The sequence below is a fragment of the Chroicocephalus ridibundus genome, chromosome 4 (assembly GCF_963924245.1).
Source record: "Chroicocephalus ridibundus chromosome 4, bChrRid1.1, whole genome shotgun sequence".
NCBI classification, from domain to species: domain Eukaryota; kingdom Metazoa; phylum Chordata; class Aves; order Charadriiformes; family Laridae; genus Chroicocephalus; species Chroicocephalus ridibundus.
The window spans coordinates 56059955-56084636 of record NC_086287.1 but is presented as its reverse complement, the minus strand read 5'-3'; the positions used below and the strand labels follow the sequence as shown (position 1 = coordinate 56084636).

The 24682-nt window shown below is 42.0% G+C and overlaps 1 protein-coding gene across 9 annotated transcripts in view; it reads right to left on the bottom strand.

Moving 5' to 3' along the window:
• Positions 1–24682, bottom strand: part of TUNAR (TCL1 upstream neural differentiation-associated RNA) — a 171444-nt gene that overhangs the window by 11466 nt on the left and 135296 nt on the right. The window lies entirely within an intron of this gene.

Here is a 24682-nt window from a genome sequence, read left to right as displayed (position 1 = left end):
CACCAGCTGAGGATCCGGCTTCTTGTATTCAATCTAGCTGGAATATCAGCGAGCACAAATTTGGTATTCTTAATCCATAATCACAGACAATCACCAGCCAAATTGTTTTGATATTTAAACTTGTTTACAGTCCCCAGGCTATTAGTTGTGATGACACATTAAGAGATAAGAGAGCTTTAATTTTCTGAGGATAGTTCCACCCTCCGGGGATAAGAAACACGCAGCGGAAACTTGTTTTGATTAGCAAACTGAAGAGGGCACAGAAATCATACAAAGCAGAGTGTGAGTTCAGATGCTGCTGGAGCTGACACCTTCCCTTATCTCACAAAGAAGTGCTCGAATTACCAAGCAGAGAGGAGAAAGGCTCCTCCAGGATTTAACCCCACTTGAACATCACAGACATGCAGAGTTTTGTTCCTTTCCTCCCAACAAGTTCTTTAAACCTCATTTTGCTCCAAGGGCACTTGGGAAAGCTGGGTGCTCAGCTCAAAGTCCTGGACAGCCCCCAGGCAAGATGCTGAGCAGGGCAGTTAAGTGAATACCGAACTGCTGCCCACAGCCTGGGGTAGGAAGACAAAGTTATCGAACACATTTGTGCTCGTTAGCAGTCCTTATTCTAAGCATTACACTGGCCTATTATCACTTCTGTGATGACTTTGTATCCACTTACCATCCTTGTGCCATTTTGACTAGGTAAATCCTCTCCTAAACTCCACTAACAAAACGTGCTGTCAGCTACCAGACAAGATCCTGCTCAGAGAAACACTGATGGGTTGTCGGGACACAGAGATGTGCTTATTTTTAGAGCTGGATTTCATGGGACTGAAAGGCACCATGTAAATGCAAGATAAGGCCAAAGGAAGCTCTGGGGTCATAAGGAGCCTTACTAAAAGCTCATTCAGACGCAGCAGCTTGCACAGGCGGTGTGCAGTACATATGAAGAGCAGATGAACCAAAATGATGTGAGCAGAAACGAATATACGGTAGCAATCAGAATACCTGAGAAAAGCAGACACCTGCCATAAAAGAAGGGAGAGGGGAGACAAGAAGTGCCCAGGGAGAGGGGTTTCATTAGAGAAAAAAGATGAGAAAGGGCACGAATGTGAGCCAGGTTCAATAACACTTCCCAGCAGTGAGCAGAGACCGGTGCCTAAAGCGAAGTGATGTCTCAGCGGAGAGAGGACACAAGCGCTTGTGTAGTCCTCAAGCAGGAAAATAAACCCACGTCAGGCTGCTGCTATGCTGGCAGGTTTGAGTCAGTGGGAAACACACGCTATTTATAGCACTACAGCCAGCATATTTCCAAAGGTCTCAGCAATGTGAGACCTCCTCTAGAATAAAGGGAAGCACTCAGCGGCAAAGAGGTTATTCTGAGAGGGCAGAATTCAAATAGGTAATGCATTAGAGGGCTCATCCTGGTCCCTACCATGGGTCCAACCCAGTTTGTTCTGGCGGCTGTTTTTGTCCCCCAGGCATCTCAGAACTCAGAGGAGGCAAAGGACTTGCAGCCAGCTCTACAGTTTTACCTTCCTCTCCTCATTCATGTCTCTGGGACCATGCACAACCCTGAAATGCTCAGGATACCTAAAATCTATTATATAAAGGCCAGGTATTTTGAATACAAGTATCGCTATCTTAGAAACAAAGCTATGATCTGAAGCAGAATAATGATCCTTAAATACCAGGCTATTACTACAGCCTCTCCTTTACCTGCCTGTGTGCAGACAGTGCTGTCCGTAAACTCCCAGACAGCCTTTGGCTCCTCCACCTACAGCAAGGTCTCCCATGCCAGGATTCACAAAACTTCATGAGTCCGAGTTTGTGAAAGAAACCAACCTGACTGAAATGACAGTAAGTCACCCACTAACACGTAGCCCTCTCCCCTTTGCTATGAGATGCACTACGAAGAATGAGTTGTTATTGGTCAAAATTAGCAATCTACTTAAAACAGAACTGGAAGCATGTACGGTTCAAACTCCAAATTTCACAAATCCAGAGATGATACATTTTCTGTCCCAAACAGTGGTGAAATATCAGTATAATTCTTCTTGGTTCAGACTGGCCTATTTTGTGTTCATAGTCCATTTTCCTGATACACAGCACTGTGCTTGGTTGCTTGGTGCTACACCTCAGAAGCGTTTGACTCTCGGTTGGTACTGCAGCACACACTTGCTATTTTCCTCCTTTTAAATACTCGGTATTTCTTTTCAGACCTTTTGAGTCAAAAGGGCATTTTCTCCCTCCCACTCCTCCCAAGATTAACTCCTGATACCCTCTATCAGCAAGAAGAGAGGAAGAATAACATGGTCTCTGTTTATTTTGTTCACATGAATCCCTCTGCAACGTGTGCAGTGGTTCTAAAAAAATAACTGATGATGTGTGTGCTCCATTTTCAGACAATTTACTGCTCTGCTGCAATGAGCAGTTAGTACTGGGAGATAAAAGTTGCATATTGTGGACGCAATGATGGGGAACAGATCTCTTAGGCTCCCTCTTCGTCTAGTGTCTGCTGAGCCCCGTCCTGCAGAGCCTGACTGGCTCCTGGCTCCAAAGCAGCAGCTGCGATGGGGAAGGAGAAGAACCAAACACCAGCCCCAAACTGGTATTTGTTGTCTCACTGCTGCTCCTTTCCCATCGGTGGGAAAAGGACAGATAGAGCTAGCCACAGTGGAGACTTCCCAGAATTGCCTTATAAGATGCCCAGTAAAAGCCAAACACACTGCTGTCTTAATGGGCATAAAAGTGCCCAAATGGAGCCAGACCTCAGCCCAGCTGATCAGGCGTCCCCTTGCCAGTGGCTGATGCCAAAGACGCACAGCACAAGTGTGCAGTAATGCTTCCCCCCCCTGCACCTAACTACAGTCCAGAAATCTGCAGGTCAAGGACTTCCTCCCCCAGAGGAAGCATCTTTGGGTTTAATGACCCTTCATAGATTTGTTTTCTCTAAATTTGTCTAATTGCTTCTTAAACTTGTGTTATTATTTTTTTTCTATAGAGAGTCCTCTAGCAATGGGCTCAAAAGATTATTGAAGGATGTCTGAAAAAGTATCCACTTGTTATTTGAACCTGTTACTTGATTCCTCATTATGTAATTTGAGAAACTGTGAGTAATTGGCTTTTATTCTGCAAGCCACCTAGAATGCTGTAAGTCTCTTACCGTATCCCTGTTAATCATCTTTGTTCAAGACTGAAAAATCCTGGTCTGTCTGGTTGCTCCTCATACAGAAGCTAGTCCATGCTTTTGGTTCTCTTTCTTGCCTTTCCCTCTGCCTTTGCTAGTTATAAAAAGGGGTTTTGGAGCAACAAAGAACAAAAGTCTTCCGGACTTCTGGTATTACATGGAGCCTGTGTGTTAAACCCTCTGAAGATGTACTGTCCTGACTCCAAAGATTTTATGATTTATATCTTGCCCAGGTTGGTAGATGGGACACTTTTCATTCAAAGAAAAAAACGAAAAAAAGAAGAAAAAAAAAGGCTAACATCTCTCCTTCCCACACCCTAGAAATTATGATAGAACAAAGATTTGAAGTTTGAAGTCAGAGTTCTCTCTCTTAGTCCTTTGCCCATATTTACTGAGCTTAAAAAAGCAGAACAACAAAAATCTGCAATGAGAACACCTGAATGCTGGTATATTCAGCTAAAAATAGCCCTGATAAAAGCCTCAAAATTTGTGTTTTTGCTCAGATAAAAGTAGCATTAGATGACACAGCTATGTGAGAGAATGAGATCTTAAAGTATCTCTTTCCATCATTCCAGATCTCAGCACCTCATTTTCTATTTCAAGGGCATCTCCAGGGTTCTCTTTTAGGAGTAAAAATACATTGAAGCCCCGTACAGGAAAAAATACAATACCCAAGTCTCAGTGAAAGACAGGTCTCCATTCTCTGCCAGGAGGCACATAACCTCTGTCATAAGCAATTTGAAGATCTGCCCTCACCATTGCATGTTGGAACAGAAACTGAGCTGCTTCAGAAGACATTTAAGAAATATTAAGAGATGGAAAAGTGACACAAATTTGTATTAAATTTTTGCTATATAATGTCCCTAAATTCTGCCAAGGCCAGAAGATAATTTGGCCGGTAATGGATCTAACCACCCTCACCTCTGAAGTGACCTCTGCTTTTGACCCACAGTTTGTGGGTACAGCAAATATCTTGAATCTTTTAGTTCCAACTATATCTTTATTCCAAAAATTGATTGCAGCTACATCAAGGGACACTGCAAATAATTGTAGCCAACTGACACTTTCTGATTTAGGAAAGTTGTGTTCAGGCTTTTTTTATAACTTCTTCCAATTATAACTATTTGGTCTGAAATTATGCATTCCAGCCATTTGTCTCAGGGGTAGTATTTTCTGGGGAAAATTCAGTTTTGCTTTGTACAGGAATCAATGGGGTTTTATCCATATAGAAACCTGACAACTTTTTCTATGAAATACTCAAGTATCTTCATTGCATCGGCAATTTTGTTGTAGCACAGAAGGCCTGATATAAGTGCTGCAGAAGGTCTTGTGCATATGTGCTAATTTTTAAGTGATTAGTGTTATAAAAGAAATTACCACTATTGTCATTTTTTTCCTGCTTAATTACTCTCTTATCTCAAAGCACCTTTGCAGTAGTTCAATAGGTTGAAATGACATTGACGGCTATCAATATGAAAATTTGAATAGCAAAAAGTTTTGAGTTTGCTTTTCAAAAATAAATCCTTTATTTTGTTTTTTTTTTTTATTAATTTGCAGAAGATCAGCCAAAAATGCCGCAATTAAAGGTGATCTAGGATAAATTCTAGGATAAATTCAACCTCCTCCTGTTCATGAGTTATCAGGTAAGTTTTAGCTAAGCACTATTGTGTCCACCGAATTCCAGCTTCAGTCAGAGCATTTGCCAGAGAAGAGGAGAGAAAAAAACTTTTGCTTGTTGGATTCTTCAAATTTATTTGCAGAATTTAAAAGGTGGCAGGAGAGCCTGAGAAGAGGAGCCCTGAGGAATGGGGCAATTCATTCACACCAGGCTTTTCAAAGCTGCTGCCCTGTTCTGTATCTCTGGGAGCCTGCGGGCTTGAATATCTGAAACTGGTGAGTACTGGCCATTGCAGTGGAAGGCAATGGGAGCTGCAGTATGTGCTGCCAGGTACTCAAAATTATATCAGGCACCCACAATTATGGATACTTGTAATCTTAGTCTTTTTTGCCTTAGGTTACCAGCTGTACAAGGGAGTAATGATACCCAGAATTGCTATTAAGGTGCTGTAAACGGAAATAAGTCAGTGTTTGCACGTGGCAAGGACCTGCACGATGGAACACCCTGGAATGCCCCAGCGGAAAATAATTTTGCCTTCACAGCAGAGTCTGAGCTATGCATTGAACAGTGAAAAGAAAATGAAGTATTGAAGTCACAAAGTGTGTCATCTATTATGCGCACCAAGCGAGACTTGGATCCTGGGCAAAAATAGTCTGTGACTGATGCACCTGTGCAAGGTGGCAAATTAACGGAGTAGAGACAATTTTACTTGCAGCATTTCTTAGCTTCAAGTGCTGAGCTGTGCAACCTTGATAATGTTCTTTTCACATACTGTTTTGTGTGTAATTATTACCTATATCAGCCCAAATTTAAAAATAGAGCACTTCCCTATTGAATGCCTCTTATAGGACACAGCTGCAGCTGAGTCTTAAAGGTGCCAATAACCTGCAGTTCACGCTGAAGGCTACTGGCACTGTGACAGAAACACCATCCAAACTCCGAAAATTTCAAAGCCTCTTTCAAAGTCCTGGGATGAGCATTCAAAAATGGAGGCAGCCAAAAATCCCTGTCTGCCTTTAAAATATTAGACCTAATAAGGTAAAATAACAGATAATTTGAGGAAGAAGCTAGTTTCTAAAACAAAGTTATCAAAGTAGGATAACACTCCAGGCAACCAACTCCCACACCTTTTATCATCATCATTAGTCATTTATATTGCAGCAGCATGTGGCAACCCCTGCTGACGTCTGGGCTAGAAACCAGACACAGACAGCGAGAACGGGACCGAGCCCGAGCAGCTTACAAAATTACACCAGTATGAAGTATGGGAGGGGAGGGGGGGAAAGAACAGAAGGTTGAAGCGAGCTGCTGAAGGTCGATTTGCACAAACCCAGTACAGGCAGGAGAGCCAGGCCCTTGATCCGCGGGAGCAGTTGCCCCTCTGGCTCGTGCTCAGAGCACGCGGGCGTGCGGGAGCAGAGGCAGCTCCGCTTGCACAGGTCCCACGCTCCCGAGGAAATGTCGTGGTTTGGGCCGGACTGGCCACTGAAACGAACGACAGATGCTCTCCCCGACCTCTCTCTCCAGGGAGGGGAGGAAGAGAGAGAGAGAGAGAGATCTAGGAGTTTAAAAGAAAACTAAACTACTTTAATGAAAATAGTAATAAAATAATAAAAAGAAAATAATTAAATATATACAATTTATACAAAACCATATCAAACTCCCAGGATGACATCATCAGCAGGCACTGGGAAAGTCCCAGACTGGACTCAGCAACAGGTGGGAACTGGATTCTGGATCTGGATTCAAGAACACATGGATTGGGATCAGAGGCAGGTGAACAGATAGTCCTCCTTGGACACTGCCCACTGAAGAAAGAGGGCTGACCCTTTGATCCCTCAGCTTTTATACTGATCGTGATGCAGATGGGATGGAATACCCCGTTGGTCATTTTGGGGTCACCTGTCTTGTCCGCTCCTCCCCGCAGGTGCGACCCCTCTACACTTTTCTGCTTCCGACCCTCCAATGGGGCAAATAACAAAGTTAGCTGACCTTGGTTTTTATAGCAGTAAGTACAACCAAGAGCGTCTCCGCACACCATTCCTTGGCATAAATTATAAAAAATCAGGTCTTACTCTGGAAGCAGACACTGTCTTAAAAATACACCATTAACTTCACAAAGTTCAGTTAGTTAGAAGAGGCTTAGCCACAAAGAGAAATTACTGAAAATAAAATTGGTTCTGTTTTACCTCAAACCAGGACAGGAAACAAGCTGGCTTTGCAGGGAGTAGCTTGTGTGGGAAAACACGTTAGTGAGGTGACACCTCTTCAGGGCTTGGGGTAGAATTCTGTGGCACAGCAGACAAGTGGGATTTGGGAGTGAAAAGGTCACAATTAACTCACCAAATGCTCTGGCAAGGCCATCAGGATGGGCAGTGAAGAAAGGGGAATGGGAAGAGCTGGATTTCCTAATCCCTGTGCACTGGCGCATCGCTATAACAAGTGCTCGCTGTTGTGAGTTGTGGATATCACAGAGTCACAGACTGGTTGTGGTTGGAAGGGACCTCTGGAGGTTACCTGGTCCAAGCCCCTGCTCAAGCAAGGCCATCTACAGTCAGTTTCCTAGGACCATGTCCAGACAGCTTTTCAACATCTCCAAAGATGGAGACTCCACAAGCTCTCTGGGCACCCTGTGCTGGTGCTCAGTCACCCTCACAGTAACATGTTTCCCAGTCTTCAGAGGTTTCCACTGTTCAGCAAAGGATGTCGCCTTGCATATGGAGCAAAGCCATTTGGATTTATTTTTTTGTCCTATAGCTTATTCCTATTCTCTTTAAAAAGATACGAAGAATGTGGCTATAGATCTAGAGAGATTATTTGCATATGTCTTCCAACTCCATACAGTATGCCTAACAACCCATGTTCTGTCTCTGTCTGCAGTGAGTACCGTACTATATAAGGAACATATTTTGGTAGCTAATGTAATGCAACATACACATCATGTTGCCTCAAGCTCATGGTAAATTGTATCTGTTTATATGATGCGTCTTGACATACTCTAATGTAGTGCCAGTAATTTAAAACAATGCCCATATAAAATGTGAATAAGACCAAGAACATAGCCACAAAACTGAAAATATTTCACTGCTTTCTTATAGTAACAGTATTCAGTAGCATATTGGTAATTCTTCTTAAGGATTTAGGGAGAGGAATGTATATCTTGCTACATTTTTCTTCAGTGGACACCAAGCCAAGTTCTGTTCACAAAATCTTGAGCAAAAATACTGTTAAAAGGAAAGCTAATCTGGATTTATGCCCCCAGAACAAAGCGCCAAATTTAACCCTGATTTTTTTTTTTTTAACATGTAATGGATTCTTTAAAAATATTGCTTGCAACGAAGAGGCTGACAATAAAAAATAAAAAATTCATAGTATTTGTATTATGCAAAATTGGTCATTGGAAAGGATTGTGTGTAGCTCCCAGCGTCCTTATAACACACAGGGAGAGCACTGAGACCGTGATAAGTGAATGAATAGCAACATGCCTAGAAACGGTAGGTTGGCAATGTTTCCTTCAACTTAATTTTCAAAACAAAGTGTTTATCGGTTATGAATTGTTGGCCAAGATATTGTGCTTGTCCACACAGACCTGTTGGCTATTCTAGCAGCTGTCGCAACATCCCTATAGGACTGCTGCTTTCTTGGTTAAGATACTCTGCTCACATTTGTAAAGTATCCATTTGGCTCTACTCTTATTTTTAAAGCCAAATGGTCCTCTAGGGAGGTGTTTATCCATTTCTTCTCCTTTCGCGCTGTAAGGCAGCAACAAGGAGTGCCACCTAAAACCCACAGAAGGTGGCAGCCCTGCAGTGGAACAGTGTTCTTCAGGCTCTGGTGAGAGGAAGGACTTCACTCTCACAAAGCAAAATTTGGAAATAAGCACTAATCATAGAAGAGATATTTAGGTATTGCCATTTCACGACATTTAAGGAAATTCTAATAGATAGAAAAAAAAAAAAGAAGATCCTGCATGAGTCACATATCTGGGATTAAAATAAAAAATAATAAAAAAGGCGCTTGGGCCAAACTCCTCCAAAGGCCATTTGAGAGCTTTTAAAAGACAGAACTAACTATTCAGGTTAACATGAAAATTCTGATCTGAATCAGTCATACTCCAAGAAAAACTTCTGGATTCACTACACTATGTAGGAAAGAAATGGAAGGCTGCTTGATGGGCAAAACTCAGTGCTGGTTCAACTCTGGACCAAGAAGTGATGCCTTCTAGTGAATACTCACGACACTGGTAAACATAATTAACTTATTCAATGATATCACAGCATTCCTAGATATTATGATTTCAGAACCTATCTGTAATGTGAATTAAACAGGCAGTTGTACTGATTAATGCTAGATGTGAAAGGAATAAGAAAAATTGAATGTGCAAAGTGCTTTAAAATACAGCGTCACTGTACCATCCATCCAGAAAACCTGAAGCAGAGCAAGATGAAAAACTTTATCTAAATTCATGAAGCTGCCCACTGAAGCTCCAGAGAACCGAACTCTTTTTCTTGCTTTCCAGATCAGTACCTATTTTTTGGGCCACATTTTCTCTCTGAACCATCTGGTTTGAACTGGTGCAGCTCAGCTTCAGTTTATACCGGTTGAAGTCTTGCAGCATACGCTTTTTAACAAGTCACTTTGCAGCACCAACAATTTAATTCAGCTTAACAGAAACATAGAAATAGAAACATTAAAATGTCTTCTGACCTTTGCTGTTGGCTACAATCAAAACCATGCAACAAAAAGAGCAGAGCGGAAATGTAGGACATATGCTCAAGAAGATGAAAGAAATGTTTGGGCATGTAACACAGTACATTGAAGAAAATATTCAAGAAAACTCATCCTCTTGAAAATACTATTCCCATAAGGCTGCAAGGGTCAGTGTCATCTTAGATTACGCACTGTACAAGTGCCAGCCATAGGAGAAGACCCACCCACAGGCCCTACACGCTTGGGCAGGAGGTCACTAAACACTAGCAATTGATCTATGGCTCTAGAGACTCCAAGGAAGGGCGCAAAAAAGCCAAATAAAATGTGCAGGTTTCCTTTTTTTTTTTTCTATTATACATACTATTTTGCTAGAGAAGATTAATAAAGCATTAAGAATGACACTGTCCTGTCAATTCAGTGTTACCCAATATCAATGGCAAATAAAAATAAATGAACACAAGTCAGAAAAATATCCTTAAACTAAATTCCTCTCCATTTCCTCCTGATAAAGAAGCAACCTTCCAAAGATTTCTCTTTGTTTGGAGTACTTTTTCTCCAGAGACTTGCTCCAGAGAATGCTGGCTAACTGCATTCACAGACACCTGTCTAACTTAAGAACTCAAGCTAAGTCCTATTTTGCTTAGCTTATCAGTCCTTAGCTTCTTCTAAACATCACTGACACAGGTAACATATCCAACCCTCGTTCTCCTCACAGGGTTTGTGACTTTGTGTCACCCTGTAAACCACTCTTTTTTACACCAGCTGGTGAGCTGGCATGTTGCCCACGACACGGGTCCAACAGGGGACATCCTTTTGTCACCCAGAGACTTTTTCTGTTGAGTTTGGCACGGGCGTTGCCTCAGTCAGACCACAGACCTAGCTCTGCATCTCCGGAAGCCTTTCAAGTTCCAGTCTGACATTTGAACCACACTTTTCGATTCCTTAGATCTCCCGATGTCAAGCACACTCCAATAATTCACATAGAAACTCTGCACAGTGACTGGTGACTGAAATGCAGCCAGCTCTCGAGTGAAGCACAGGCAGTTAAAAACCAAAGAGCCAAGCCAAATGGTTCAGAGGAGAGGAAGGGATGAAGATTTTTTTTCTGAAGAGAAAGCGTATGGCAAATTTATAGAGGGAAATGTCTTATACCATGAATCAAAAGACATAACATTTTTTTGCCAAAAACTGGAGCGCCTAAAAGCTCATAACTCTACAGTAGTACAGCAATTATATTAGCTTTCCTGTATTTTAAAAACCCAAGACAAAAGTTTAATGCTTCTGACTTTGCTTTTTAAATAGAAAGTGAGAGTTACACTAGACAAACTCCAATTTAAAATCTCAGCGGGGCTGACAGCTCAGTTGAAGAAGAAAGCTTTTTCACGGTACAAGCTTGTGGGTTGATTTTAATAATGGACATTTTCTTTCCATAGATCCAATATTTATATTCTTTTTGTTATTTGAAAACCTGTCTAGGGACACATAAATCTGTCCGCATCATAATTACACTTGCCTACGTTTCATGCCTATAATCGGATTAGCACCTATGGCAGCGACCATAGGAAAACTGGATGATCTATTCTGCATGGGCTAGTCAGAAAGACTCCAGTTATTTTTCCAACAGGATAATCTATTTTATGAAGAAGAAATTAATTTTGTCAAATTTTCAGGAAGATAAGGTTTGGACAGGAGCATTTTTGGTCTTATTTCTGAAAGAAAACATTCAGAGGACTCTTGAGTCTGTTTTCCCAAACTCGTGATTCTCTTCCAGTTGCTCCCAGTTCCTTCTTCCTTTCTCCATTCCTTTCTTCACTGGAGCTTGCTCGGAGGGTGCAAGCCAAAGCAGGAGCTGCTCCCTGGCTGGGAGTTGTTGCAAGTAGCTTGCAGAGCAAATCAGCGTTGCTGTGACTCCCTTTGCTCGGAGGGGGGAAAGGAAGAAGGATGTAAGCTCCTGGAGTCCTTCCAAGAGAAAGCTTAGGGTTGTACAACTCAAAGCTACACTCAAACCCCCACAAATAATCCAAGAATCAGGCTTTTTATGGAAAGCCACTGGCGGTGTTTTACTTTGAATACCGCTGCTTCTTGGACTACAAATGTCAAAAGCCTATCTGTAGTGATGCGCTGCTGCAGGCTGGCCTTGGGAAACCCTTCATAAAAATCTGTCAGTGAGGCTGGGTAAGTTCCCTCCTCTGACGAAGTCATCCACTCTGGTCACAGCTACTCTCTCTGCACACTCCCTGGGGCTAAAGTAAACATCACTAAGGAGAAAACCGGCATGACTTACAAATGCACCGCACTTCACCACCACATGCAGATATTTGCAAATAATTAAGGAACAGAATAGCTTTCTCATAGACACCTGCATCCACACCATCCTCTACCAGTGTGAGGACTATGTCACACTCCGCCCACTTCATATCCAGTTTAGAACAAACTCCCACAACACACTTGCAACAAGATTTTTGCTGTATGCTGTTGCCTATCACAGGAAGGATGGCTGAGTGCCCAAAGCACCAGGTGCCACTGGGGACTCAGGACCTCTGGGGTCCCAGGGTGCACCTGCGTGGAGGATGGGGACACCCTTTGGAGGTGGGAGGTTGGTCAGCATGAACAATCCGGGCTCTGAGGAATCACATCTCCGTCCCGCCCGCTCAGTAGCACTCCCTCCCCAGGTTTGTGCTGCCAGGAGGGTGCTGTGCAGGGCCACCAAACATTTCACTGAAGCACCAGATTTCCATCTTGTCAAAGCACGGTACGGTCTGCTTCTCCCTCACTGTTGCCAGGTGGTAATTGCTAACCAGGAAAACAGGGATTTGCAAAAATGACTGCTCTTCGTAGATGGCACACTGCCCTCTCTCAAGAGCCATAATCCCTCTGTTAGCACAAGTTTCTGTTGCCTTCCGTCTGTTTTCTCATTCCTAACTTCTTGTAAATGCTAATTTTGGTTTGGTTTTTTTTTTCCCCCGTGTCATTTTGCTGTCAAGACCATAAACACTAGAATATCACTATTCATCTCATCAAAGGAAGATTTACAGATGTTTGGTCTTGATTATTTTGTTATGATTTTGCACATTTTTTTTTAACAGCACAGTAAACAAGGTATTTAAAACCACCCAAACGTGGCCTATAAATTCCTCCTGTTGTAACTTGCAGTCATTTATAACTGGCATTGCCAAGATCTCTGCTGCAGTCATAGGACTGCTGCACATGTAAGCGTGCCCCAGATAGCTCCAACAGAGCCAGGTGGGAGAAGTCGTCTCCCGGAAAGTAGAAGGGGCCTCCACCCCCATGAGGAGCAGCTACCTGAAACCACAGCCACCATCCTGCTACATCTGTTAGACGTGCCCCAAAGCCCACACTCTGCCATCTTTCCTCTGCATTTTGCTTAATCCAGCTAGATCAACGCGAGCTGGGTACATTTATACAGGTTATTTATTACGAGTGTAAGCAAACACCCTAAACGGAGACTGGCAGTCAGTTTATGAGGAGGAAGAAGAAATCAGTTCCTTTCGTTGTCGATCATTTTCACAGAGTTTTGTGGCTGACAAACGGGCTGTTTGAGTGAAACTAAACAAGACGTGTGCTAAATCTCGGAGATACCCAGTTACAATGCAGCTCTGCTAATACCAGTGGAGATCTGCATGCGAAAGCACTGTGCAGAGACACGGAGATAGGCACTGAGCATTTACTGAACCCTAAGTGTGTGGCAGATAAATATCTGAAGCAGGAGAAGAATGGAAAAAAAGTTTCAGGTAAAGAAACAAAGTGCAAAACCACAGTCTGTTCATATTTTCTACGGCAGCCACCTGTACCAGTGGCGATGGTGAAACTGGCCAGTGGTGTGATCCAGCTGTGGAAGAAATCCGTAGCACAATTCTCCCTGACTACACCAGGTACTGTATTAGGCTTTGAAAGCAATAGTGGTAGAAATAAGAAATACGTTTTCACAACATAGTCACCCAAATTGCCAGCGTATGTACTGACCCCTTATCCCTGTGTTAGTTCCTGCAAATGACTCGCACAGCAAGTTACCAGCTCCAGTAGCCTCAAAGAAGAGGACTGTGTGACAATGAAGATTCACAGAAAGTCCCTTTCTTTTGGCTGTTGTACTCTCGTTTAGTAACAGCTTGTACCGAGAACAGCCCCTGCCTCATGCTGAAGCATTGCTTTTTAGCTTAGGTATTTAAGGAAAAGCATAGATATACCCACAGAGACATCAGCAAAGACCAGTGGCAAGTGATCTTCACCGCAAAAAGCATCGAAGATGATGAAAGCATTAATCATTCATACCAAAAAATCAACACAAAAATCCACATGTAATGCTGATAACTGGGACCAGGTAGGTGGTAAAGCAGCCAGTGAAAGCAGCTACTCAACTTTTGGCCACATTTTGTTGTTCTGTGTGCTTGTGGAGTTGGGTATGGAAGTTGCATTCACTTATAAATTAATTCTCTAGAAGAGGCTGTTTCTTTTACTGTTTGCACAGTATCTACCACTGTCAGGCCCTAGTCTTAATAACTGACAACAGCTGCAATCTACGTGATAAGCACAGGACAAAAAGGCTCCCAGATTTCAAGCCCACCCTCCTCTTGGGTTGAATTCGTGTTCTCGGAGGGGCTCGTGCTGAGCCTCACAGCCGTTCTGAGCACCTGCAGCTCCTGCGGGTGCAGAAGGGCCAAATCCTGCCAATGGCTCGCAGAAATGGCTTCTGCTGCTGCGTCTCTCCCACAGCCCAGCAGGGCACCGAGCTCTGCTCACCCTTGTTGCTGTCCATGTGTCCTTCAGGACCTGAACTGCATACATGCTATAATAGATCCAAGAGGTTTCCTTTGAGCTCGTGGTTCTGCACAAGCATAAATCAATGTATTTATTTTATTCTAGGTTATGTGAAAAGCATCCGCCTTGCATATTTGTGCTTTATCACCCGATCAGTAAGCCAGAAGAAGTACGGCCAAATCCCGAGAGGGTTAAACCAGTCAAGCTACATCAGTGAACACCACCTGAAAGTGCAGACATTGTTTGGCATATATCTTAAACTGTCAGGAGGAGCAGCCAGTGAGCAACGCAGTACTTGACCTGTCAGCGTGATACAGATCATTTACATAGCTTTTTACAAACATTAGCAGATTAATCCTCACCTTGGGACACACAAGCAAGGTTCAGTAGCCCTGATGAACAGATCTGGAAGCTGACTCACGCAGTGGTTGTAACCTGATTTCCAAGAGAACCCAGCATCTTTACGTCTTATAAAAGCAGGGAAGGGGATGGGACTTCATACCTCCAGACCAGAAGAAAAAGAAGTGTGAAGCAGAGAGCAGCTTTGGCCCAGCCATTTGTGTCTGTGGGAACCAAGGCTGTGGTGACTTAAATACAGATTTCACACCAGCTGTTACAAACCCAAGAAGGACAGTATCTCACCCCAGCAGAGAGGACATAGGTATGTTCATGTGCAGAGCACTGCATTTCACACCCACAGTGTAAAGCAAATCAGGCAGCTGAAGTTGAAAAGTCCTACCTGATTGCAATTTGCTTACCCAAACAGCTATCCAAAGCATCTCAGCTCATTGCATTTCAGTGGGATCTTTCTGAAAGCAGCAGCAGTCATCACACACTAGCACGTGGGTGAAAATTGAGTCCTGTGCACAAGGCTTGGGCTTTGCCTTGAGGAGCAGTAAGGATCTGTGATGGATATGGCCCACAAGATCATACTGGCAGAGCTCACCGACCAAGAGACAAAGCGAGACATGGCCATGGCTCATGAGGCCATGCTGGCTCTTTCATTTAATCACCTGTGAGGCATCATGTGTGCACACATCATTTATGCAGCTGAGGGGTTTGTTCTTAGCAGTATCACCAAGGGCTGAGGAGTTGTCCATAAGCCACAGGGGACTGGGAGAGCAGGTCCTTGGAGAGGCAAGATGGGGAGGGATCCCACAGCTGTGTTCCTTTGCAGGAGGGATATGCATGTATGCACCAAAGGGGCGAAAGGCTCAGTTCACACGCACGCACCAGGGACAGATGTACCCAGATACGCTGTCACAGGGGTTAGCAACATGTATTCACATAGACTGGGATAGACACAAAAAGGGAGAAGGGAGGATGCGTCTGTACAGGCATCTACTAGAGATGTGTAGGCAAGGAGGACATGCCACCAGATTCTTAAGATATGTAGTAATTCACGGAAACACGGAATTTTTCAGAGTTGGAAGGGACCTCTAGAGATCATCTAGTCCAACTCCCCTGCCAAAGCAGGATTGCCTAAAGCACATCCCTCAGGGCTGCATCCAGGCGGGTCTTGAAAGTCTCCAGAGAAGGGGACTCCACAACCTCCCTGGGCAGCCTGTTCCAGTGCTCTGTCACCCTCACCATAAAGAAGTTTTTTCTCATATTTGTTCAGAACCTCCTGTGTTCCAGCTTGTGCCCGTTACCCCTCGTCCTGTTACTGGGAACCACTGAAAAGAGCCTGGCTCCATCCTCCTTAAACCCACCCTTTAGATACTTGTAAACGTTAATAAGGTCTCCCCTCAGCCTTCTCTTCTCCAGGCTAAAGAGTCCCAGCTCTCTCAGCCTTTCCTTATAAGGGAGATGCTCCAGTCCCTCAGTCATCTTTGTTGCCCTATGCTGGACTCTCTCCAGTAGTTCCCTGTCCCTCTTGAACTGGGGAGCCCAAAACTGGACACAGTACTCCAGTTGTGGCCTTGCCAGTGCAGAGTAGAGGGGGAGAATGACCTCCCTTGACCTGCTGGCCACACTCTACCCTATGCAGCCCAGAATTCCGTTGGCCTTCTTGGCAACAAGGGCACACTGCTGGCTCATGGATAATTTACTGTCTACCAAGACCCCCAGATCCTTTTCTTCAGAGCTGCTTTCCAGCAGGTCCACCCCTAACCTATACTGGTGCCTGACATTCTTCCTCCCCAGGTGCAGGACCCTACACTTGTCCTTATTGAACCTCATTAGGTTCTTCTCTGCCCAACTCTCCGGCCTGCCTAGGTCATGCTGGATGGCAGCACGGCCCTCTGGGGTGTCAGCCACCCCTCCCAGTTTGGTATCACCAGTGAACTTGCTGAGCATACACTCTGTCCCCTCGTCCAGGTCATTGATGAATACATTAAACAATACTGGTCCAAGTATTGACCCCTGGGGGACACCACTGGTTACAGGCCTCCAACTCGACCCTGCTCCATTAATCACAACCCTCTGACTCCTGTCACACAGCCAGCTCTCAATCCACCTCACTGTCCCCTTGTCTAGTCCACACTTCCTCAGTTTCGTAAGGAGGATGTTATAGGAGACAGTGTCAAAAGCCTTGCTGAAGTCAAGGTAGATGACACCTGCCACTCTGCCCTCATCTAGCCAACCAGTTATAACCTCATAGAAGGCTATGAGATTGGTCAAGCATGATTTACCCTTGGAAAATCCATGTTGACCACTTCCAATAACTTTCTGCTCTCGAACTTGCTTGGATATGGCATCCAGAACAAGTCGCTGCATTACCTTCCCAAGGACGGAGGTGAGACTAACCGGTCTGTAGTTCCCTGAGTCGTCCTTCCTGCCCTTTTTGAAGACTGGAGTGATACTGGCCTTCCTCCAGTCCTCAGGCACCTCTCCTGTGCTCCGTGACCTTTCGAAGATGATGTAGAGTGGCCAAGCAATAACATCTGCCAGCTCTCTCAGCACTCGCGGGTGGATCTCATCAGGGCCCATAGACTTATGGATGTCCAGATTGGCCAAGTGGTCTCTTCAGATGTTGTTACTTAGTAAAAATGTTTGTGATTTATCCTTAAAGAGCTGATGTCAGAAAGTCTCCTCTGTTTTAGGAAGGAAATTGCTTATTGATCCTGTCTATTTGCATCATATCCACACTGTACTACTCCCATGCTTAACCTGCAGGGATCCTGAAAGGTTGTTTCTCTCTTCATGCACGACTTGACTTCTGCAGGGAGATGCTGCACCTCCACGTGAGGCTCCAGAGGAGGGCCGGGTGTAGGAACAGGTTGTGAGGTAGGGAGCACTCGTGTTTCTGATGTTAAAATCCCTGTGATGCCCATTTGGTGTGCCTTCTTCATGTACTCATAAATCTACTGAAACTAATTTGGAGACAGATTCAGCAAAACTATTTTAGGATTCTCTCTGTAACTTTAGGCATGCTTTACTTGCTTTTTTTTCCCTCCAAAGGAATATACGACTTTAGTGATGCTTTTGATCTATCTCCTTTTGTGAAACATTGCAGATGTGACTTGTGGTCTTTTACTGGCTTCCTAAAATTCAGTGAGGAGGAGTAGAACTATTTTGTGGTGAGCACGAATGGATGGAGCAGATGCTCGGTGGGCTCTTCTGCATTAAACATCCATTGCATGGTTTTCAGTGTGTGGACAACGACTAGACTCAAAGATACACGTGACCCCTTACAATTCCATTCGAAAGCACATGATCAGATGCAGAATTTGAGGGACAGCAATTAGGAGAAAAAGTAAGAGACCAAGCATTCCTCAGTCAGCACTGATGTGCTAATGATATTAAAACCATATTACAAGGTACGTAACACTGCACACTCAGGATCTTCCCAGTAACGTGACACACCGAAACACTTCGAGCATTACACAAAATCATGGCAAAGATGCTGCTCCCTTTATACTGAGTTAACAATATCTCAGCGTGGCTCCAAAGGAGCAGGTACAACGTAGATTGTCACACATTTCCATAACAGTGTTTTGAGAACGCCTCCAGCTGCGCCAAGCTCCAGAATATTTTGATGCAACATAAAGCATTTGCTATGGAATGAAAACACAGGAACCCAAAATAAATGGATATGACATCAGTGAAACGGATGACTCTTCCTAAGGAAAGCTTTGTTTTCTAGTTTTGATTAAGACAGATAGAGAACAAGTACTATGTTCAGCAGCACAGAAACAACACTATCCTAAGGGCCATTGCGGTCATCCATTAAGACCCACTTTCAAGAATGCTTTAAAAGCCCTGCAAAAATCCTACTTTCTCCTGCTAAGTATTTTGTACTGCTTCTATAGTCAGTGAAAAGTTACATTTGTTGTGAATAACTGAACAAAAACCTTTCAACCAGTCTTTGGTTTAGGCCCAAAGTAAAAAAGAAATTCCAACAACACACAGGTCAGAGGTCTTAATAAACAGTCTTGCTATCTGCTTTCTCATCCAAAAAGTTAAATGATTTTGTTTTTAAGCATCAGACTTGCCTTCCTTAAAAGAAAGTTTCTGGTACTCATAACACAGTTCAGTAACATCTCACTTTACAGAGTATTGCTAGGTTTTGGGATGTGTCAAGGTGAAGTCCTACATCACAGTTTCACATGGAGGAGGAAATGGTGCTTTTCAATATCTAAAGACGTATGCATAAAATTGTAAGTCCCAAAATTTTAGAAGTCAGAAATTAAGAATATGCACTGCATTACTATCCTCATTAAACTGGTAACAAACTATTACGGCATGATTTATATCCACAAACACCACATTGTTTTCTACTCACACTACTCTCTTCTGTCTGGCTTGGTTGAAAGCTGGAACAGGCATTCCTCCACTCTGTTTTCTCATAAAGAGGTGTACCAGACATCCTTTACCCTTTTTGCAACCTTTTATTTCATCAAAGCTTACTGATCTCTTTGGCTCTTCTATTTTTCTCCAGGCCTTTTGTTTCTGAGGCCCTTACCATGAATGAAATTTTTTATTTATATTCACAGACTTCAGTGGTTCTCCAATGTTTCTTAGGCAACTAAAAACCACCTTACCTGTCAGGGTTCAATAATTACCCTACTATAATAATTTGATTTACTTTCCTGATCTATTAATATATATAAAAATATTATAAATCCCATGCTCAGGTCCTCAAAGGTATTTTTAGATCCCTTACCTGCCCTGGTTTAAAAAAGAACTAAGGGCTATATGACATGTTAAGTTCTTAAACACCAGCATGTGTTTGAACTTAAACATTTTTATGTATTACAATATCCCAGGTTCCATGGAAGAATTGCCAGCTTAACTGGAAAAGCCTTTCAGAACCTCTCCTATGATATTTATACATAACATTAGGTCTAGTTTAGAACAGAGGAAGGCGGGGATGACCCTGTGCACCATCACTGCTGATGAAAATGGAGTGCAGGTGGTCCCCCTGGCTGCCCTGAGCTCTGTGCATTGGAGAACAGTAATTTAAATCAAGTTATGCAATTGCTCACTAGCATGGAGTATGTTTTCACTAAGGCATTACTTTCTAACCCTTTTCCATTGTAAGCCAGTAAAAAGTTCATGTCAGGAAAAAAAAAAGAATGTATTTGATGCTGTAGGGTGCATTTTTAGTTCTCTTCTTAACATTTCTCAGGAATAAAACACAAGTGAGATGAGGTTTCCAGTGAAAGTACTGCTTTTAATCGGTCTTTCATACTCTTCTACATTCATACGTCATTGGGTAATTGGGTAAGTGCAGTCCCTGTCAGCATCCAGAGGTGTGTCACATCTGGAGCTGTATAAATAGACCAGAGTCTATTAATAGAGCAAAAAGCTTTTTTTCCTTCTCAACATGTACAACATTTTCCTGGGTTTGTATTAAGATGCCAAGGCAGATTTTTTTCTCCAACTTCAAATGTAATTTTAGCAGCTAGGTATTTTTTGTACAAACCATCTTTTCCTTTTTCATAAAGAGGATAAAAAGCTGAGAGATTCCCTCGGACAGAGGAGGCATATCGGGGTTAATAAGAATCACTGTTAGGTACCATATTCTCTGTGTCATTTTTTTGCACACAAGTGCTAGATTCATAATGACCTTTGTGAATTCTAGACAGCAAATGATCAGTCTTTTTATGATTTAACTGGATTTTTTTTTCTCTGTTGAAATTTGATTCACTTACCAAGGGCCCTCAAAACCATTACATACCCCCACAGCGATCCTCAAACCCTGACAGCATAAACAGATTCACGTGCGTCTCCCCCAGAACCTGTATGACGTGTTTAGGATATTTCTATTTAGTAATTTTCTGTTTAATCTAAAATATACTTCCCCTGAGTAGTAACGCAATTGCATAATTAATGGTTACATTCAGACAGAATGGCTCGGGAAAGAAAAAAGAATTTTTAAGGACAACTGTGTCAGACTGGAAAGGAAGTATGCATCAATAATTCCCTTTCACATTTGATACTTCAAATAGTATTAACTTAAAAGTCCAAATGCAAGTCATTAAGCAAAAAAAATGAACAAAATGAAGAGCAACCTTGCAGGGACAGCGGTGAACTGAGAATAAGGACATTTGGGTTCAATTCCGAACTCTTCCCTTGCCAGTATAGCTTTGGGCAGTTTCTTTGTTCCTCAGTTCCATATCTATTTAATAAGGATATTAATACTCGATTAATTCTACTCCGTGCCTGTTTGCCTTTTGAAGGCCTTTTGAAGGCCTTTTGAAGGTTTCTGTAGTAGAAATTACTTCCTCTGGTATCTGTGAAACTCTCAGCAAAATGGAGGCCTGCTTTTTTCAAAGACACAAGACGAATTAAAGGATGGGATCACAGTCAGATCTTACATCTACCACAGACCTGGTAAAAACTGTGGTTTAGCATCAGGGTCTATACAATATGTAGTGTTAAAGATGGCCCTTCAGAGAGCCTCTAATTAAAGAGCTGACCTGTGGGAGCCAATAAATATTGGGACAACTCTAACAGATCTAGCTAAAAAAATATATGACAAAATGTTTTCCTTTCAAAAAAAAAATTAAAAAAAAAATTAATTAAAAATGTTGCGAATTTGCACTGAGAAAAACAGGTGAACAAGTATCAGTACAATTTCTTGTAACAAATTAAAATCTGATTAAAAATGTTAAAATGAAATGCTGTGTCATTTTGAAATCAGTATTTCCATATATATATCTTTTTTTTAGAGCTTTTAATTTTTTAAAAACTTTATGCCTTTGCAATTTTTTATCCTGGTTTATGAAAAACACAGATGCTGATGTACTGAAATTTCTTGTCCCATAAATATTCTTTCTGTGGCTATTTTTGTTTAAACAATAAAAGTTTAAGACAGATTTGGCTTTATTTTGGGTTTTTTTGTGGGCCTTTCAAAAATCAGGTTTTTGTTGGATCTTGAATCAAGACAGCTCAAGGCAGCCCAAGCACAGGAACTGCTTATGTGTTCTATCATTAAAATACATTTTTCTTGACTAGAAATAGTTGCTGCGAGTGTGGAAAGTATTCCCACTGTTCAGTAGAACATCCCTGATAATGCAGGTGGTTCAAGCTCTAATTCACATAGTTTATTCTAAAGAAACAGTACAATGGACTGAAATGAAATACATGTGTTTTCAGCATCAGACCTTTATTCAATAGTATCTTAAAAGAAAAGGAAAGCACTAATTTTACTTGCTGTAGAATTGACACGGAAAGCCAAATACAGCTGTTGTGCAAATGTTTAAAGTAAATTATTAGAAATGTCACTAAAGAAAGAGTTCTAAGTCATGGTGAATCATTGACAGAAATGTCTGCTAAAGATAACGAATATCCTGTATTGTGCAAAACCTTCTCTCAAGATCACAGACTCTTTAGAAAATAATCCGCTATTCTTGTTATGTACATGTTGCTATTATAGGGATAAAAGAAACAAACGAACCTATTGCTGCATTAATGTACTGGATACAATTTAAAGGATGCCATGCTTGCTTTTTCTAATATTTTTCTTTCTTCCATAATGCATAACATAGGGCAATAAAAATTCCTATGCACTGTATCCTGAAAAGGAACTGTTCTTTACAAATTGCAATGAAGGAAATATTACTTGTTATGTAATATATATCCTAATAATATAGACATTTATAAGCATGCAAAATTGCACAGGGAAAGAAAATCCAGATGATTTTATGCTTCCTATTTCAATATATACCTATATTCTGTAGGAAGTTTATTATAATTATGACTTCATGTTGTGTTTCTATACCCTGAGGATAAATACGTTCCTGGATCAAGTAAAGAGCTAAACATCATGTATTAAAGGAAAAATGAACATATTTAATGTAGAAGAAAGCTTGGTAAGTATCCTTGAACCTAATAATAGAGGATACTTTTATAAGATCAGTGATATTTTAAAGAAGGAATTATTTTTCTTTTTTTTTTTTGGTTGAGTTGCCGGAAGAATTGACAATACCTAGTAGCAATGGTAATACTGTCACAAAAATAAATAAGGCAATGAATGATGCTAGTAAGAATACACATCTCTTGGATTTGGAGACCACTAATAAAAGTAAACTTTCACATACTCTGATAATTCTTCACTAATAATGTATCTGTACAGTTGCATGATCTTTAAGAATGTAATTAACCTATTTTTCTTGTCCTAATTACAAGGCAAAAGGACTCACAGGGGTAAAAGGAAAAATGGTTTTGTTTAGAAGGGAAATACAAATTATGCCTGAAGCCTAATAAATCTGTTGCCATGACAATCAAAGAGCCTGGTCTTATAAAACCTTTCATAATTTATTCACATGAGTAGTTCTTACTCATACGAGTTGTCCCATTGATTGAAATAGAACTGCTGATGTGAGGAGAGATTTGCAGTGGGAAACTTGAGTTTAGGATGCAGTCCTTGCTCACATAAAGAGCTGAGGGGACCACTTCCACACGTAAGAGCTGCTTCCAGCAGTGAAGATTGGAACATGATATTTAAGGGTTGTGCTGTCCTTCCTCAGTTTTCCTTATTGGTTTTTATACTAGTCACCATTAGTCACTACTTACCATTTTAGATGGTAAAATACACCAAAATCTACTTCAGTGCACACATATACATACTTTGAACCTTTAATCCTAAAATCAAGGCTGGTTCCCTGAACCCTACAGAAAAACTGTCACACCGCAGGAATGTGTATCATCTCTCTTCCTACTGCAGTGATTTGAAAAACCCGCATTACCATTCTCTCTCTAAAAACTGTCCTCTGGAGTCCTTCATCGTACAAGGAGAAGATGTATTGGAAGCTACCACAAAATTCCATCTTTTGAATAGGTTTTAAGCTTTAATGCTCATTCACGAGTCCTGGTGTGGCCTGGTCTGGCCTTTTTGCTTTGGCTCTTTGTGTCCCCCTCACCCTCAGCTGCTGCCAGGAACCCATCAGCTCCACACCCAGCTGGACAGCCCATGACAACTGCCGCACAAACCCACTCCTGGTCCGTCTCTAACCCCATCAAAAGCAGTGGGATTTGCAGAGAATTACCGTCAGAGTGGGGGCAGGCCCTCATCACAGTTTGCTCCTCAAGAGGCACTCAACTTTCCCTCTTCCAAACTCAGTGATCCACCAGAATGCATAAGAAAATATATATATTTCACATCACCACTCCTTCATCTTTTAGTTCTACCCTGATTTCTGAAACAGAAATCCAAGTAAACCAGGCTTTCTTTTCTTCCATCTCAGAACAACTCACTAGATAATTCCCGATCTGCTTGGTAATTTGCTGATAATGACCCTAAATTTCAGTAAGTCGGGTAATTAGTTAATAACATCACCTTGCACTCCCCTAGCACCTTTCATCCAGGAAGATGAAAGCACATGGCAGCTGTTAATGAAAAATATCTTGCAACATCCACTGGAGCCATTTATAATAATTCTCAACACCCTGCTAATACATGACAAAAATTATTTGATACGAGAACATCTCGTACTGGCTTTGCTCATTTTATGACTTGGGTCATCAAGAATAACATTGTCATAATTCACAGTGGTCATTTTTTGGCTTTCTGACATGTGTAAAAGGATCTGCCTCCCACCGTATCTAAAACACAGCATCCAAGTCTGCAATTGATTTTGGGAAGCAAAATAATCTTTTGTACCTGCAGATCTTGCAGACATTCAAACCCCTTCTGTAGCTTTTATTTACTCAGATAATACATATTCAGAACTATTCTTACATTGGTACAGGATTTCTTTTCTATTTTTGCCTTCTAGCGGTCAGGGCACAACTAAGGTGCAGGGAAGGTATAGCACCATGACCCCAGAGAGACAGACAGAGCGAGAGAAAGAGGAGGCAGGAGGAGGGGAATGGAGGGAGGGAAAAAGAGAAAGAAATGTCAAAGCAAATTCTTAAACATCCTCTTTATCATGGAAATGTGTACAATACAGCTACTGATGCTCCAGTCCAAGTGCAAATGACAGCACAGGTGTGGACACACACAGACA